General features: G+C 44.7%; 1 protein-coding gene across 1 annotated transcript in view; it reads left to right on the top strand.

Annotated features, from left to right (window-relative positions):
* Nucleotides 1–10,508: 10,508 nt before the first annotated feature.
* Nucleotides 10,509–19,425, top strand: part of LOC147701133 (sialic acid-binding Ig-like lectin 13) — a 559,755-nt gene continuing 550,838 nt past the window's right edge. Inside the window, exon 1 of the mRNA XM_086929903.1 lies at nucleotides 10,509–10,588. The gene's annotated coding sequence lies outside the window, so the exon portion shown is untranslated. The remainder of the gene's footprint in view (nucleotides 10,589–19,425) is intronic.

Below are 19,425 nucleotides of genomic sequence, written 5' to 3'. Positions count from 1 at the left end.
GTTGCATATGTATTAATTCAGATAAAAATTGACTAATAAAACTTTCAAAGTGCATGAAGTGCCTTTGATCTAATAGCCCAGGCCCATCCCAGAAATTTTGATACAGCGATGACAATAGGAGCTGATGTGTTCGTGCGCAGTATTCTTCGTGCGTCTACACTCCTTCTGGTGCCTAGTGTCCTGCAAATTGGTGTCAACCACGATCTGCGCGGACTGGCATATGCAGGGCAGGCAAACAACAAATGCACCAGTGATTCCTGCTGCGTCTTACAAATGGGGCATACTCTATCGCCTGCTGTCACCCATTTTGCTGTATAGAATTTAACTTGTAGTGAACCTACCCTAAACTGGAAATATAGTTTCCGATCATGTGGTTTTGTTATTGTGTCGCAAAACTGCTACATGCTTGAAGATGGTTTCAATTCTATGAAGCTGCCCGTGAGTTAGGACATGTCACCATTTCTCTACGTGTTGTGCGTCACCAGATCCCAATATTTCTCTTATAGGATTTCCTTTAAGGGAAAGGGGGCACATAAGGGATTTTCTCAGAATGTTGTCATGCTCATGATTACTAAGGATACTCTGCCCTCCTGTAAATATTTGATTTTATGAAAGCAGTCAGCACTGTTTAGATCTTTTCGGCCTGCAGCATAGGTTGCCAGTTCTGGGCTACATCAAATTCTGCGCCAATATAATGTAGGGCACAGTCTCGCTATATCAGCCAGTATTTTCCTGCCTAGGTCATAGAGCAATGGATGTACTGAGCTGCCTTGGAGGAGGCTCGCGACCTTACTTAAGAACTTATTCTCAGCTGCTGTTAGTTTTGGCATCTTCTCAAACCCCCAAAGAATCCAGATTGGGATGGGTCAAGGAACAAAGAGGAATACAGTTCAACGAAATAATAAAAGTTGTTTTTTGTATCATATGGAGTTGGAATTGCAACTGCCAACATCAGTCTCAATAGATTGTGCATCAAAAGGTTTGATTTGCTATGCACTATGAATATTAGTGAACAATACCACGGATCATCCTTCAATATATGTTTTTTGTTCATGATTGCTGTGAAACCCATTGAACACTACAATTAACAAATGGTTTTGCAAAGTGGTTATTAGTGAAAGATTCTATTATGATTCCATATTACAAGAAAAATTGTATTTTCTTGATTCAATACTAAATCTGCCCATTAAAAATGAAAATAATTGAATATCAATATTTGTCCTGAAGAAGGTGATGTTAATTTGATGGTTTTACCAAAACACTGTGTGGACAGATAGACTCAAGTGAACATATTATTTCCAAAGGGAACATAATTGTTATTGTTTTTTAAGATCATGAGTACTTTATGAATTCATTAACTGTGTACTTATAATTGTTGAAAACCTTTTTGATGTATAAAGTGAGAAAAGGGGAAATTTGTGTACCCATTATTTTTATTATATGTAAAATGGTAAGACAAACACATTTTTTTAGAATTAATATCTTTATTTGATGATTGATCTATATAGACTTGATTTCTTTTTTTCTCAGTGGCCCAAGGACTGCTTTAATTTTTATAATTTATAATGTTTACTATTTTTTTCATACTATATGTTATATGTTTTATGAAAGTCTACCTTGATGATTCATTTGAATAGCGATTTGTAGGCCTTGATCATGTATCTAACTCTACTCTTTCCGATTATTCAGATGGTACAAATTAAGTGATTTTGAAAAGGGATTTTGCATGCTATTAGTATCTTTAAGATGTCCCGCACATTGAGCTGTCTCTTTGCAGACCAGGAAAGCCTGATCACAGGTTTACCTCACTGGATGGTTGTGACATTAGAAACAAAAGCAGAGTTCTTGTCAGATTTCCAACATGCCTTATAGGGTCAGTTTAATTCTCTCCCACAATACCTGCCGAATATAGTTTTTGATATAATTGGCCCATGCTTGTTGGAATCTATCAGGCTGTCTTTAAACAAGTTCTTTGCTTCTCATGAATCTACCCCATCCCTCCCTCCACTCCTCCGAAAGGATGTTGCGTCTCTGCAGCACATCACCACACATATCTCTGCAGCACATCACCACACATATTGAGATGTGTTAAATTAATCTGTATGTTTAACCCATGAAGGCCTTGCCCTTGATCGATTGAGCTGCTATGGAGGCCAGTGTACTCTTGTCTAATTCTGTGTTGTCGGAAATATGTAAAATTGTGGGCACCTCGCGAAAAGTAACATTTTTTGATAGTTTTACCCACAGGAGACTGGTTCGAGAACACATTGTGTGGTTTACAGAACACAGGAACTCTTCTCCTTGAACCCCTTTCCTGTAGTTATCACATTATGCCGTTTCAGAGAGTTACAGGTTTCCAGAAATGAATGTAACCAAGATTGTAGTGAAATGTAATTTTTTAATGAAAAATGTGTCTATTTCACTAAAGACTCCTCTCCCCTGTTTTTAACATGACATTGCTCTTCTAAAAACAAATCAGGAAAGATAGAAAATGTTTCCACATGTCTGTATGAGGAACTGCCGTTCAGCACTTAAAACCACTGAACCTCGTAGAAAAGAAAAGCTAATAGGAAGACTGAAGTGCACATTTCTTAAAACTTCATACACTTTGTCATTAATTGTATAACTAAACTAGTCTAGCAACGCGTGCAGAAGTAATACTTCACCTGGTCTTGGTTTTGCACAATAAAAATACAAAGTAGTTTGTCCAAAAAGTACATATAACTAATTTAGCCGTTAAGAATCCTAGAAACTAATGCACGTTAAATTGAATTTCTAGTAACATTTATATAAACAAGGACCCTGGACGAGGAGGCAAGATTGACGCTGACTGAGTGCAGCAGGTAGTCGCAGCTTACTATCCCTCCTCCAAAGGAAAAACCTGCCCATAGGAATGTTGATATGATCGGAATCACCGAGGTTTTTTATCTGGTTCAGGAGTGTGCTCCATTTCGCTGGTTTTGTCGTTTTGAGAGACAGCTCTGGAATACCGACTTCAGCATCTCTTTCCACGGCAGCAGCATCGATTTAGAGGCAGCGGCACTATGGCACCTAAAAGACTCAAGCAGCAGAAGGATCCTGAGGGCCAGAAGGGTCAGCAACTAATGGCTGGCAGTAAGGAGATGCCAGCATTCTCAAGCACACGCACATCAGCGCAGCAGCCGAGAGTACTGGTGAGGAAGCCGGAGGTTTCTTGAGGCAATGGGGGCGAATCCGAGCCACGTACCACCGGGAAGGAGACGAGCAGTGATACCGGGAAGGGCGGTATTAACATCTATTATGCTACAAAAACTAAAGATCCCAAAGAGCTCAAGGACCCGGCACTACGACAATCTACTCTGAAGGAGTCTTTTTCTGCAAGAACCCACGAGGCATCCCTGGCAGGAGACGCCGGAAGCGCGGTTGCTGGGCAACAGGGACGTGAAGATCGGCACGAGCACCTCGGTGAGAGACAGGACACCGCTGTTCGTGCAGAGGAGGCAGAGGAGGCTGTTGAGGATACTAACAATGTCGAATCCAATGCGGTTAGATCCAGAGTAACCAGAGTACAGACAATAGTGCGAGGTATGGCCAGGACCTGGGGAGCTCTACCGGAGGGCCTATAGCAGGAAAATTACTGGGCAGTAATCAAGGAGGGAAAAAGAAACATGGAGAGGCGTGGTGGTGGGAAAAGAAGGCTGAATACCCTTGGTGCATGGCCCAGCTTTGGACAGGGGGATTGTCTGCACCCCGGATGGGAAGTGCTTTTATTAAGTAAATGAGGCTTCAGACTCATTTCTATCAAGTGATGGAAGTGATGGAAGCCTGCTTACCAGTTCGATTTCGATTCTGCCGCAAAGTCGTCTGTTCAAAAAGCACCAGCGGGGCACAAGGGCTCTCAGCAAAAAAAAAAGAACAAAGTCTAAATCAAGACCCCAACATAGTCCATCAGTAGATGCTTCAAATAGAAAGCTATGTTGGGATTACTCAGCAACCTCGCATCTATATCAAGAGGATCTTGGAGAGGACTCCAAACTGGGGGATGATAAAGTCGATAGTCCACCTCAAGCCACTTCACTGGATTTGCTATACACGACGCTGAAGCAAATGCAGGCTGAAGCCAGGTCAGAGAGCCATAGAGTTAACTGGCAGCAAAAAAATTCCAGAGCTCCATGAGAAAAATGAACAAATTGTACGACGAGATGGCAGACAGCGTTGCTCATGTTGAGGAGCGGACTGGGAAGCTGGAGGATGGTGTCAGTAGATGGCAAGTGTTTAAGGAGGCCCAGGAAAAGATTTCTGATGACGTACAATGGAAATTGGAGGATTTTGAAAACCGCCAAAGGTGAACATAAGACTCTTGGGGGTGGCGGAGAGAGATGAAGGACAGGATGCCAGATCATATGTAATTAATTTGTTTAAGGGAGCGTTTCCTGATGTGACCACCTGGAGTTGGGAGAGCGAAATCCAAAGAGCACATCGCTTCCCGTTGATTCAAAAAAGAACATATGGCACTGTGCAAGCTGTCAAACCTAGAGCGATTCTTGTATATGTTGGTAATTTCCTCGCTATGCAAGACATTATGGATAAGGCAAGGCCAGAGGCTAGGTGCACGTTTGAAGGGGTCTCCATTTTTGCATGCCCTAATTTTTGTCATTCCATGGTAGAAAGGAGGTGGAGGCTCAGGCAATTGATTGCACCACTTCAGAACTTAGGGCATGAGGCATATCTACTCTATCCAGCAAGGCTTAAGACCATCGTTAAGGGGCACATAAGGATCTTCTCATCAGAAATTAAGGCTCAGCAGTATATAACGGAGTTAAGGGAACAAAAAGGAGGATCTGTAGGGTGGGGGACTCCCACCTTTTTTCTTTTGTTTTTTGGAGAGGACAGGGTAACGTGGGCTTCATAGGGAGGTAAATACGGGAGGAGGGCGAGCTGCGGCTGCTGCATTCAAAAGCTGTCGCACATAGGTCATGAGTGACCTATTTGCCTGTAGTGGAATGGGGGGTTAGGGGGTAATTTTAATGGGTGACAGGGGAGCGGGAGGGGGGTTGGGAGTTGGGGCTGTCTGGGGGTTTTCACAGTATGACATAGCACTAAATTGGTTTATGAGGTATAGTACAGCAGCAATTTTGAGACAGTTAACTAGGGGTACGAGATGCATTAATAAAGTGAACAGACTCTGCAAGAAAGTAAGAAGAGGCAGAATAAAATAGTGGCTGATTTGATTGGAAAAGATTATGATGTGTTCTAATGAGTATTAGAATTGCCCCTTTCAAGGTATGTTGTTTGAATAACTATATTAAAAGGCAGCGGGGAGCGGCTGCCCTCAGGTTAATGCGATTAGATTTCCTTTGTCTTCAGAAGACACATTTAGAAGGTCCAAGGGATTATTTAATGGAGCAGCTAGGTTTTACTCTATTGGCATACTCAAGGCAGGGGACTAGGAGGACAAGAGGGGTGGACATTTTGCCTAAAAAAAGGGATGTCAAGGTCATTGAAAAAAAGGAAGATCAATGGGGAAGATGGGTACTACTGAAATGTGAAATAAACAATCAGGTAGTCACTGTGGGTTCAATATATGGATCTCCTGAAGATGATCTAGATGTTTTTGATTTTTTAGACACAGAGTTGGCTTCTTGGCCTGAACCAATTATTCTTTGTGGGGATCTTAATATAAATGGTGTGGGGGGCTGGGGAACAGAGCATGACATGTATATGGAGGACAGGAGAAGAAAGTATGCCGGGCAATTTGTAATTTGGTACAGCATAATGCCCTTGCTGATGTATGGACACGATTGAACCCCACAGATGATGGCATTACCTTTTATTCTGCCCCACATAAGGTCTGTGTAAGACTTGATTATTTTTTATATATAATTCTCTGTTGTCTAAAAGCAAGATAGAGAAGTTTCCCCGTTTGACCTCTGACCATAACCCGCTTGTCCTAACACTTGAAATGGCAGGAGGGAATAGCAGGACATGCATTTGGACGTTCGAAGGAAATTGTTGTTGGATTAGGGCTATGTTACACATATGAATAACTGGATAAGTATTTTCTGGCAAATTAATCGGGGAGTACGGCTACAGGATTTTCCTGGGATGCCTTTAAAACTGGGATTCGAGGTGAAACATTAAGCTACAGTATGCATAAACAAAGGCAAGAAAGAGATGCAGTTAGCGCTCTGGTTAAAGCAGCAGAGGGGGCACTCTATCCCACAATCCGGAATGGCATCCCCTTGGATACAGTACTTTTAAAAATAGCAAGTATTAAAGCAGAGATAAATGAGGGTTTTGCAAGTAAGGTGGCTGCAGTGTATCTGACATATAAGGAACAGTGTCACAAAGTGAGTGAGCAGGCAGGACATACTCCAGCGGTCCATACAAGACAGAAATCTGCTCTAGGGCAAATTAAGGAAATTTGGGATGGTCAGTGGGGGTTGACTGCTGATGTTGAAGAAGTAAGGGAAGTATTTAAACAGTTTTACACCAAGCTGTAAAGTGAGGACCAACTGGGAGATCCGGTAGAGATTCAGCAGTACTTGGGGGACATTAGAGGAGGATAGAGAGACTCTAGACGCTTCATTGATTCTTGAAGAGATCCTGATGGCTCTTAGTAGCTTCCCTTCAGGTAAAGTGGTTGGGCCAGATCAAATTCCTTTGGAATTGTATAAGACTTTTCAAACTGCAATACAGCTGGATTTGTTTAAAACAATTTTACCGGCCCAGGTAGAAGAATCAGTGCCAGGGTCGTGGGCAGGCGCAGATATTATTGTAATCCCTAAAAAGGAAAAGTCACCCTTGGAACCATGGTGATACAGACCAATTACCTTAATGAATGCAGATGCTAAGATTTACTCAAAGGCTCTGGCTGCAAGGTTAAGTAAGAGAATAGTACAGTAAGTTAGTCCTACTCAACATGGATTTATTCCTGGGAGGGGAACTGCCCAACACATCTGCAAGGATATAACTTTTTTTGATGCCACAGAAGTCTCTGGGGACCCTCAGGGCAGAAAAATATTTTCACTTGTTCTCCTGGGGCTTCTTGTGGGAAGTTTTAAACCATTATGGCTTTGGCGAAGGGCTTATTAAGGGTATTCAGGCGCTCTATCAGGCCCCTACGGCGCGGCTTAGAATTAACGGAGGCTATTCCTCGGTAGTGTCTATTAGTCGGGGTACTCGCCAAGGGTGTCCTTGCTCCCCGTTCTTATTTGCGGTATACATAGACCCTCTAATTCGTAAATTAGAATTAAATGACAGGATCCCCCCGATTAGGATTCAGGGACAAGTGATTAAAACTTTAGCATACGCGGATGACGTGGCAATTGTGACTCCCTCCCCGGTTAATGCCATCCAGGAAGTAGAAAGGAAGGCGGCGCTTTTTGGCCGGATCTCAAAGTATGCGTTGAACATCCCCAAGACACAGATAATCAAGAACAGCCAGGTTGACTCTGAGAATGGACGGTAGTTCAATCTGCAGTATACTTAGGGATTAACATCACGGCAGATTTAGACAAATTGGTAGAACAAAATATTGGACCTATAATGACAAAAACCAAGACTGATCTTGATCGAATACATAATCTACACCTCACTTTGGTAGGACGCAATAATGTAGTCAAGATGATTATTCTGCCCAAATTTCTTTATTTATTCAGGACAATTCCATTGATATTCGAAGCTAAATGGTTTGCTGCGATTGAGCATCTCAAAAACAGATTTATCTGGGCACAAGGAAAGACCAGGAGGGCCCTCCGTTTTTTGACCCTCCCTAGAGATAGAGGAGGATGAGCAGTTCCCAATTTTAAATTGTATTATTGGGCCGCGGCCATCCAATACATGTGTGGTCTGTTGGGGGAGATCCTTCAGACCCACAGACCAAGACAGGGTCAACTGACATATATGCAATACTTATGGGGGAGAGTGCGGAGAACTGTTTTTTTAAGTTTTCAGACCCAAATTATTTTAAAAGGACTAGGTTTAAGACGCTCAAAGCAGCATACAAAATCTTGGCATCACTTTGTAAAAAAGGGTAGATTGGAAGGTTTAGTGCTTATACTTGAATCAACGGAAATGTCTCTTCCTAGAGAGATTTTCGCAGATTCGGTTATGACAGATTAGGGGCGGCGAGGGGACAGGAAATTGGCCAATCTGATGGGGGTCAACGGTGTTTTGCAATTCTCTGATATACAGCGGTTATATGATATTTCTAATAATTGTTTTTTTTAATTTCTGCAAGTTCGGAGTTATCTTACAAACAAGCAGGGGGGTGCTGTTGGATTTGGTAAAGACGGGATCCTAGACGCAATTGAGGGGGGTACAGACTGTTCAATTAGGAGATTTTATGCAGAGTTGGCTGTGCTTAAGACGGATGATTTGGAAAAATTTGGTAAAAAATGGGTAGATAAGTCACAGGTGGACCAGGAAAGTTTTCGGAACTCTCTCCAGAGGGGGCAACCTTTATTATGTTCTGCATCTCTACAGGCACAACATTACAAAACAATATATTTTCTTTACCATACACCTGCTAAGATTGAGCAGTGGGGTGGGACTACAGGAATTTGCTGCCCCCAGTGTGACACCGCAGCGGCTGATATTATACATCTGTTTGCAACACGTCCTCAGCTCGCTCAGCTGCATGAATCAATTGAATCTTTTTTGGATCAAACTTTAAGAATTAAAATTACACTTACGCCAGTATGGATTATGCTCGGGGTAGGTGAGGACGAGCAGCAGTGCCAATACTTTTTGTTCATGGCTATGGCAGTTTTAAGACTCTGTGTAGCATCTGCATGGTTGGATAAAGAACCCCCACAATTGCATCTATGGTTGGCTAAATTACTGGCAGTATATAATTTAGAAAAAGGAATATACGACAGGAAAGGGAAAAAAGGCAAAATTCTTGGAATGCGTATATGGGAACCTATTATGAGATGGAAGGAGAATATCTAGGGGGGGGGAGAGCTATACGGGATGGTTGATGTTTTATCCTCTCTCTGCTTTCTCTAGTTTTTGTTTGGTCGTAACTACAGATTGTTTACTTATATGTCTTTTTATTTTTAGCTTGTTTTTCTTTTTGGTTGAAGATGCATTTCAGATAAAGTGAAAAAATGATAATATGACTGTGCTATATGTAAAACAATTTTTTTTTTTAACTGGAAATGAGAAAAAATAAAACTATATTTAAAAAACAAAACAGAGATAAAACAAGGACCCTGGAAGTAATTAACGGTCGTTGCCAGCGGTTAGTGAAGCAAGACCTCTTGAGTTTGCCAGTGCTTGTTTAGTATGTTGTTTATGCCCTCCACGACATGACAGTCCTCTGTGGTGACTGGTTTGATTGTTCTCTGCACAGGAGCTATCCTTTCACAGTGCTTTAAGACCAGGGCACCCAGAGGGGCATTGTCTATGGATCGCTGCCAACGAGATGTTGGTTGATGATTTACCAATGCTTGATTAATCAAATACTTCAAAGTGGTAAAGCTCTCACTACTCACCACTCATTACACCGAGTTCTACTTTCCCTCGTCGGAGATCAGGTTTCCTTTCACTCTTTCTAACACTTTTCCTTTGATCACTTTGATGCCTCTTTTTGTTACAAACAGGTTTTACGAGTTAAAGGTCACGCCTCATTTATGAAAAGTGACGCATCGCTGCGTGAAAACAGCGATGCGTCACTTTTCACTGCGCACTCCTTGCGACATTTCTGATGCGTCATATTTAATGTATGACGCATCATGTCGCAAGGAGTTACAGATACGTAAGTATTTCTGACGTATCTGTAAGCGCAAAAGTGACGCATTGCCGGAGTGTGTCACAAAGGTAACGCAACTCCAGCAATGCGTCCTTTCACATGGGGAAAGCCCCATGTGAAAGGGCTTCCGTCAGTCTTATGCCTGCTGTGAGGCAGGCGCAAGATTTTGACGCAACAGCGTCCTAAAAGTGACGCAGTGAAATCTCATAGATTTCACTGCGTCACTATTGCAAGGCTTTTTGCGGGGGAACGCCCCCCTGTGCATACATTATACCTGACGCAGATATAATGTGGCGCAGGGGTTTAAAAAGTGACGCATCTACCTAGATTCGTCACTTTTTAAATATGGCACAACAGGGTGCATTTTTTACACCGCTGGTGCGTCACAAAAAGTGACGCACCGGCGGCGCAAAACTGACGCAAGGCCTTCATAAATAAGGCCCCAGATATTTAAGTCCTCCTGGCAAGAGAAAGAGGGTGCATTTTATTTTTGAAAATTCAAGAGCGATTTGTGTTTTCTGATCATGGTGTGTTCCAGCTGTGCAACATTAATATAATCTGTTAACTACTGCTTAGGCCAAATAACTTTTCTTTATGTTTTCACAATTAAGTGCTGTGTGTTGTACATAAAGTTTGCCACCATTGTCATGCGACCTTTCGTGTGCTTTAATCCCCCGCAGGACTCTGCGGTGCCAGTATAAGGGAGGAGGGGGAGGGTGGGGTCTTTGAGATGAGGAAGTTGCTCACCAAAGTTCTGCTTTTTTGTAGCCTTTCACTCAGTGTGATATTCAGAGTGTTGTGCACCATCATTGCCTGCCAGGGAGTAGATGTACCAGTGCCTCCTGTCACACAGTAAGTAAACCAAGCTCTATAAATCATGTGAGTGCAGTGCGTTAAAGAGACTGGCAGTGCTACAACCCTTTCAGTGTCCACGGCTTATTCACTCACTAATATTTTAGTGATTAAGTACCGGAACTTAAAGTAAAGCAGCAGTAACATTTCTACTGCAGGGTGAACTCAGGTTCTTGTCCTGAACCCCACCAATGAGGTTTGCTAAGAGCTCCTTTCCAAATAGAAATGACTATTTTATAAAAAGGGAATGTTTTTTTAAGGTGTTGACACAATTATATATGTGCAGGGTAGATCAGTATGTTTCATTGTCAAACCAGAACTGTCTTTTACCAACACGCTAAAATGTATCAAGTAATCACGGACATTTTGCATTTTCCATTTAAGATATTTTATACTAGACCAAGGAATTCTGATCGAAAACAGGTATGAATGAGAGTGAAAGGGGCAAGGTTTAAATTTGACCAAAATTATTGTCTAGAAAATAAGAACTCAAATTGCTGTCAGAATGTACTGTTCATCTAGTTCTGCAATGTACTGAACTGAATGCTGATGTGCATCGAGTTTTCAATAAAGTGGAATGACCTATGTGGTCTCTAGTCTCATAGCTGCTCTGATGTAAATAGAGGGGATTTTCCACTGTGAGTGGCTGGGCCGCAGAGTTTAATTCGTGTGTCTCTCATTGAAAGAGTCACGCCTAGGATATACTGTGGGACTGAAATATTTAAAAAATCTATGGCATGATGTACAAAACGTTTTACGTTCGCAAAATCATTCTGAATGTTTCCAAAAATGTATGAAGTCAGTAAATCTTTATTGTTTTGCAAACAGATTTCAGTCATAAAACTTTGATACATCTCCTAAAGTATCTCTATTTGGAAACAATACCTAAGGCACGTCCCTCCCAAATAGCCCTTCCTTTTGGAGTTGCAAACAACTTTAGGAGCGGATATTATATTTCTGAAAATAAAGTTTTTTCAATCTCAGTCAGAATAGCTGTCAGCAATCGTGAAGAACGTTTTGTACATCAGGTCATTAATTCGGAAAATACCTTGTAATATAACCCAGTTTAATATTTTGAATATCAAAATATATAGATCTTACTATCTGCATCATGCTGATTACACTTCTGGTTTGAATGTCAAAGAAAGTGCTTTGTCTGATTGGGATGTCCCACGAATAGGACTTCTCCCAATATGTAACACTGTTCTCCTCCATTCCTCTTGCTGCATTCGAACCCCCCACCTACTCCACAAAGGACGTCTTACGGCAGCTGTAAGAGGGGGCGGGGGGAGGGGGTCATAGGTCATAGCAGGGCAAGAGGCGGCCACCCCAAGAACTTGTGCGGCCCTGTGCGGATCGCCACCCCACACCACCTCTTGCTACGCCATGGACGCCTTGCAACAGGAAATGAATGTAAATCACCAGAATTCCAAGCACAACTGATAGTAAGTGCCTACTACTCAGCTAACAGCAATTAACTGCCCTCCTTCCTCTGAACCTGAGAGCCTTCTCCTTTGGACCTAAGGGCCCCCACTAACCTGAACCTATGGGCACCCTACACTGGGCCTACCAGCCTCTACCTCTGGCCAAAACTTCTTTCTCAGTCCCACACACTCCACACTGCAAACTAAGCTATGGGGCCCACTTCTTTGAAGCTCTTTACTCCCCACCTCCTGACTTCAACATGGTCGTCTATTAATTTCTTTCCTTCGAAAAGGGTCTTGCCTTCAATTTTTTGATCTGCCTCCAGTTATCCTGTCTCCCTGAAAGCTGCTGAATCACATTAACTGCCCTCCAATTAGTAAAGCACATTAATTCATATTAAAATGCCATTATGCAGCGAGAAAAAATTTCTAATGGAGTCAAACGAAGCTCAGTCTTAGAGATTGGGTTGAAATTTGGATGGCTGTTAATAGTTCCTCCCCTCCAAGATGGTAATCATCATCTATATATAGGGATCTGACAGGCTTTTCACGGAAACCTCAGGCAGATAATCTGAGAGGCTGCTCTGGTGGAACGGTGACATTTCTGCCTCCAAATGTAGGCACTAGAAATGTTCATCCTCACTGGGATGCCTGTTCAATGTTTTCTTATGTAGTCCCTTTACCATGATGGGATGTGTTTATCCACATGTTGGTAGCAGTACACTTACCTTTCCTTGAAAGCTTATCACCATTTAAATGGCAAGCTTTCACAAAGATAACTTGGCCAGATATGGTGGTTGATCAGCAATTCTAGACTGGTTAGATATTCGCCCAAAATGTATGGTGGGGTTACCACCTAAAAATCACTGCACTAATGTGGGAGTTGGAGGTGTTTCTGCTGGTGGCTTATCTGACATCTAGGAAACCCTAAATCTTTATTTTTTGCCACCAAAGAAGGGGATACAAATGCACCAGTTAATGATAATCATTACCTGAATCAAGCCATTTCTCCTCTGCAAACCAAACTACCTCATGTACCAAACATGGCAAAAGACAATATCACAAGCATCCTTCTTTCACCCCTGGCACCAGTCCCTACTCACTCATGGGAAATCAATAATGCCACATGCAACTATTTAGTCCACTTGCACCTAACAAAATGAGAGGAGTAAGGATGCTTCCTTGATCCATATCTTCAGTCCTGCTTTCCCCCTACAATTACTTCCCTCATCTCAAATACAATTCTGACGTCCTCCAATACAGCCCTTACTGCTTCTCATCTTTTTCCCTAGCAAGCTCTTCTCTTATCTCCTTGTCATCTCTGTGAATATACACTGTTACCCATATTGAAATGTTCTTCTTGTTCTTTTTAAATGTTCGTGAATTCTTGGCTGATCACCACAACGTATGCCTCACTCTTTCCCACTCTCTTGCTCATTCTCACTGTGTCTGTCATTGTCTCCTCTAAACCACCCATTTGCTGTTGCATCTCTCTATTATTTCACGTTCGAATGTTTTCTCTGTCAACCTCACTTGACCTTTGCCTGGTTCTCTCACCTCTCTCTCTGTTTGTCTGTCTCTCTCTCGCCCCTTTCTCTGTCTCCTATGTTCTCTTTTTACTCTTTGCTTCTCCTTGTCACCATTCCTCTTTTCCTGACTTTTCCCTTCTCAATATCCAAAATGCATTCTTTCATTATGTTCCCTGTTTCTCTCTCTTGACTGTTGCACTAAATAAAAACACATGACACAAAATGTGAATGAATAATAATATAAATTAAATTAAATTAAAATTATAATAATAATAATAAATATGAATGAAGCCGAACAGAATAGTGCAGGGCATTAAATTTAACATCTTATTAATACATTATAATGAGAGAATATATCATACATCACCACAAACTTACGCCACACTTTAAAGAACACATCCTGCTTGCCTTCCAGGAAATAACAAAAATTACGTTTTGCCACTAATTAAATTTGCAGTTGTCAATTATCTATAAATAGTTTTATTGTAAACTTCCACTTTTTTACTACCCAAAGTTTCTCAAAACACTGCAATTATTTAGCAGTCGAAATATAGATGAAAAGGATGATCAGAAGAGACTTAACAATATCTACTCCTAAGCTGCAAATCCCCATTCTTGAATTTCTGTGCAATAGGGCAATCAATCAACGTGAGACAGAGCTGCTTGTCTCCTGAATTTTGATTTGGTGCCAATTTTCGTTTGAATGTTTTCATTAGAGTACTAATATCTGAGGAATATAAGTTGTTGATTTGTATGCTGATTCCAGAGTGGGGTTTATGTTTTTACATATAATTCTACCACTTTTTCTTGAAAATCACTAAATCTAGTTTTAATGCAATTACATTCAATGGTGTGCTTGACACTGATGTCAAACTTTTCTTTTCCCATGAATGTAAAGCCTGTTTGAAATAATTGCAACCACAATGTCACTATTACCAACGCTGTGGTGGCGATACGGGCTGCGCCTTATTTACAAAGCCCCCCTTTCACGCTATGTTAGTGTGGAAGGTGTGGGCAGTAGGTGTTAAGTTGGGCCTTCCACCGCAACACCCATTCATTTTGAGACTGTCCCCTATGTAAAAGGTTGGCATACATAGGAGCGAGTGCCAAAATTAAGGCCAGGTAAATCCTGGTGTTAAGTTGGCGAAAAAGTAAAGTGCAGCACACATGGAAAAAGCAAATTGCGGTGCATTGTTTATGTACAGGATGGCATCCCTTCCTGTGCATACAAAATCTTCAAAAAAGAATGCTATTTTGTCACTTTCATGTGTGCTGCATGAAGCAGCACACATGAAAGTGACAGAATGGCATTTTAGGATTGTTTATGTGCAGGATGGGACACCTTCCTACATATAAACAATCTTTCCCTGCATGCAGACACCCTTGCACTATGGTGCAGGGGTGCCTGCATTGGGGCTAAGTTGCTAAACTTAGCGCCATCGCATGGGGAAAAGCAAGGCTGCACCACATTCTTTCAATATGGTGCAGCCTTGCGTTTAAGAAGTGGTGGAGAGAGGCGTTAACCAAGGAATGCTAACACCTCTCTCCACCACTTCATAGTACATATGACCCAAAGTATTTTAAATACTTCAACTCTGGATCAAATTAAACCAATGCTCTTTTCCCCTTCTTGCTGCCCCTACCAATCAGCAAATCAATCAATCAATCAGGAGTTTGTTTAAGCGCAACTACTCACCCGTAAGGGTCTCAAGGCGCTAGATGTTCTGTAGCTTGCGGATGAGGTTTTTGTTTATTCCGTTGTAGAGTGTGTTGCCGTAGTCGAGTCTGCTGGTGACCAGGGCGTGAGTGACTGTCTTTCGGTGTTCGAGGGGGATCCATTTGAAGGTCTTCCGAAGGAGGCGGAGGGTGTGCAAGCAGGAAGATGAGACAGAGTTGATCTGGTGGTCCATTTTGAGCTCGGAGTCCAGGATGATTCCCAGGTTGCGTGCGTGGTCCGTGGGGGTTGGCGGGTTTCCGAGGGCGGTGGGCCACCAGGTGTCGCTCCAGGTGTCGGGGTTTGGGCCCATGATGAGTACTTCTGTTTTGTTGGTGTTTAGTTGTAGTCATCTGTTTTTCATCGATTTGGCGACGACTTCCATGCCTTCTCGAAAGTTGCGTCTGGCGGTGTTGGGCTCGTTGGATAGGGAGAGGATGAGCTGGGTGTTGTCTGCGTATGACACGATGTTGAGTCTGTAGGTACTGACGATGGGGGCAAGTGGAGCCATGTAGACGTTGAAGAGCGTCGGGCTGAGGGAGGAGCCCTGGGGGACTCCGCAGCTGGTAGGTGTGGGGTCTGAGAGGAAAGGGGGGACCTCTTGTGTCCTGCCGGAGAGGAAGGAGCAGATCCAGTCAAGGGCCTTGTCCTGGATTCCTGTGTCTTAGAGTCTGCATATTCGGGTGCGGTGGGAGACTATGTTGAACGCTGCTGATAGGTCTAGGAGGATGAGGGCTACTGTTTCTCCTTTTTCCAGTAGGGTGCGGATGTCGTCTGTTGCGGCAAGGAGGGCGGTTTCCGTACTGTGGTTTTTTCTGAAGCCGGATTGTGAGGAGTCGAGGATGTTGTGTTCTTCAATGAATGTGGCAAGATGGCTGTTGATGGCTTTCTCGATGACTTTCGCTGGGAAAGGAAGCAGGGAGATGGGTCTGTAGTTTTTGAGGTCGGTGGGGTCGGCTGAGGGTTTCTTCAGGAGGGGGTTGACCTCGGCGTATTTCCAGTCGTCGGGGAATGAGGCGGTCGCCCGGGAGCGGTTGATGGTGTGGCAGAGCATGGGTGCGATGGTGTCAGCGGCTCTGTTGAGGATGTGGTAGGAGCAGGGGTCCGTGGGGGCCCCTGAGTGGATTGACTTCATTGTCTTCAGTGTGTCTTTGGTGGTGAGGGCTGTGTAGTCATCAATCACTGGTTTCCGGGTGTCGAGGGTGGTTGGTGAGGGTTCAGTGTGTTGGGTATCTACGTCGAAGTTGTCGTAGATGCTCTTGATTTTGTGGTGGAAAAAGGTGCTGAGTTTGTTGCAGAGGTCTTGTGAGGGAGGGATGTCGGTAGACTCGCTGGTGGGTTGAGCGAACTCCTAGATGATGCTGAAGAGTTCCTTGCTGTTGTGTGCGTGGGTGGAGATTCTGTCTTCAATCGCTTTTTTCCTCGTTTCTCTGATGAGTTGATGGTGAGCGTTGGTGGCGGCTCTGAAGTTGTTGTGGGCTTCTGTGGATTTGGTGTTTCTCCAGGCCTTTTCGAGGCGGCGGCATGTGCGCCTGGACTCTCGAAGTTCGGTGGTAAACCATCTGGCTTTCTTGGCACGGGTATTGTTGTTTTTCTTGAGGGGGGCTATGGTCTTGGTGCTGTCCGAAATCCATCTATGCAGAGTTCTTGCTGCGGTGTTGGGGTCGTCGTTTTCCGCGATGGTTGGGGTGGAGTTGTTGAGTGAGGAGATGAGCTTGTCGTCTGTGATTTTGGTCCAGTTTCTTTGTGGAATCAGGTGCTGGTGTCTGTGGATGGTGGGTGTTCTGAAGGTAAAGTGGACGCAACGATGGTCGGTCCATGGGAGTTCGGTGGTGTGGCTGAAGGTGATGGAGGTTCCTGTAGTGAAGAGGGGGTCGAGGGTGTGTCCTGCTGAGGGCGTGGGCTCGGTCACGATCTGGCAGAGTCCAATGTTGTGGAGGTTGTCCAGGAGGCATGTGGTGTTGGGGTCCAGTTGATTGTCGAGGTGGAAGTTGAGGTCTCCCAGCAGGGTGTAGTTGGGGGATGCGATTGCCTGTGGCGAGATAATGTCCGTGATGGAGTTGGCGAAGGGTCCGCGGGGTCCAGCGGGTTGGTAGATGAGCGTTCCTTGGAGGGCGGCAGTGGGGCTGGCCAGTATCTTGAAGTGAAGGTGTTCCATCAGTTCTGTGGACTCGTCAGGGAGTGTGCTAAGGCGAAGGCTAGATTTGTGGACGATGGCGATTCCTCCTCCTGGGGGGGTGGGGCGGTCCTTCCTGTAGATCATGTATCCTTGGGGGATGGTGATGGCGATGTCCTGTCCTGAGGTGGCGTTGGTCTAGGTTTCGGTGAAGAATGCTACGTCCGGGGTGGTGCTGTCGAGGAGGTCCCAGATTTCTGTGGCATGTTTGTGGAGGGATCGGACGTTGAGGAGGATGCATTGCAGGGTCTTCGGTTCGGTTGTGTTCTTGTGGGCGGGTTGTGCTGGATCCGTGTTCTTGGCGGTGCTGCAGGTGTGCCGGCAGCGGTGACAGCTGAAGGGTCCATTGGTGTCGGCTGGTGATGCTAGCTTGCAGTTGTTGTTGCAGCCTGGGTTTAGTGCGTGGAGTGCTGCTGGGTCGTAGCGTTAGCGGGGCGAAGGTCCAGGGTTCCTGGTGCTGGTCGCGGACAGGTCGCGGACGGGCGCAGACGTGCTTGCCTTTGACGCGCCTTGGGTGCACCAGCGGCCGCACAGTGGCCGCCATTAAGTAGGGGTTGGGGAGGGCTGGACAACTGGGAAGCGGGAGCGGGGAGAGGAGCAGGATTGGGCCGGTCGCGCTGGGGGTGAGGGGCCACGGGGGCAGCAGCGACGGGGAAAGGTAAAGGGAGGAAAGAAGGGATAAAGAAAAAAGGGAAAATAAGCAGAAATAAGGCACAAAAGAGCTGAGATGCAGAAAAGGGCAGAAAGGTGAAAGATGGAAAGGGTAGTGTTAGAACTGGGGGTCTCTAGTTGGCAGAGGTAGGTACCACTGTCCAAATAGGGACCCTTGCTTCTAGTCAGGACAAGGAGATAATCCTCTCAGATAACCCCTGCTCGCCCTCAAGGTAGCTTGGCCTGAGCAGTCTAGGCTAACCAGAGGCAATGCGTTAAGTATTTGTACCAACACTCACAGTAACACAGTGAAAACACCACAAACTGATTCCACAACAGTTTAGGAAAATAAAGATATTTATTCTAAACTACACAAGACCAAAACGGCAAAAATCCAACATACACAGTTCAAGGATACGGTTTCAAAAGAGTTCTTCAGGTTGTAATCAAAGTTCTTTAAGTTGCGTTAAAATAATCCACAGATGCGTGAAAAGTTCACAGTTGCGTCACGTTTACTCACAGTACCTTTTAGATGCAACAAAGTTCCACAAGCAGGAAGCTGGTGCGGTGGAAACAAGCGATGCGTCACTCCTGAGACCCTGGGGAGGCGATGCGACAGCCCCGCTGCAGCAGCGGGCGTGTGGCGACGAATCCGATCTGTATGGGGAGGAAGGCAGCTTGCGTAGATTCCGGTGCGTAGGTTCCGTGGGAAGTCTGTTCTCGCAAAGGCACGATGCGATGATCTCGGAGGGGCTGCGACGATCTCCGGGGCGACGATGCGCGGTCCAGCGGTGATCCTCTCTCTCGCAGCTCCTCGATGTGATGTTTCTGCAGCGATATCTGCAGCGACGTGATGCGGTCCGCAAGCGAGCGGTGCGGCGTTCTCACCCAGACGACAGGCTCTGCGACGACACTCGCAGCGGTGTTCGATTCTCCCGCACCGGTCTGGTGCGTCCCGCAAACGAAGGGTGCGACGGCCTCGGCAGCGATGTCAGGTGCTGCGCCGATCTCGACCTTCGTGGCGGCGGGAAACTTCTCGCACTGTCGGGGATGCGCTCCGCAAGCGAGCGATGCGACACTTTTCAGCTTCACAAGTTTCTCAGCTTAGTCTCAAGCTTCCCAGCTCAGGTTCAACTTCTAGAGGCCCCACAACTGGATCAAGCACTCTACGGAGGACAGAACTCTCTCAGCAGAGTTCAGGGAGACTGGGGGTGAAGTCCTTTTGTTCCTGGGACTTCGGAAACAGGGAGCCAGCTCTTCTCAGGCCCTTGGAGATTCCTTCAAGACAGGGGACACAGCTCACAGCAAAGTCCTTCCCCTCTCCTTGGCAGCAAAGCAACAGC

The sequence above is a fragment of the Lissotriton vulgaris genome, chromosome 7 (assembly GCF_964263255.1).
Source record: "Lissotriton vulgaris chromosome 7, aLisVul1.2, whole genome shotgun sequence".
In the NCBI taxonomy this organism is placed as follows: domain Eukaryota; kingdom Metazoa; phylum Chordata; class Amphibia; order Caudata; family Salamandridae; genus Lissotriton; species Lissotriton vulgaris.
Note: the sequence above shows the minus strand (reverse complement) of the source record. Positions and strands in the feature narration are given on the sequence as shown.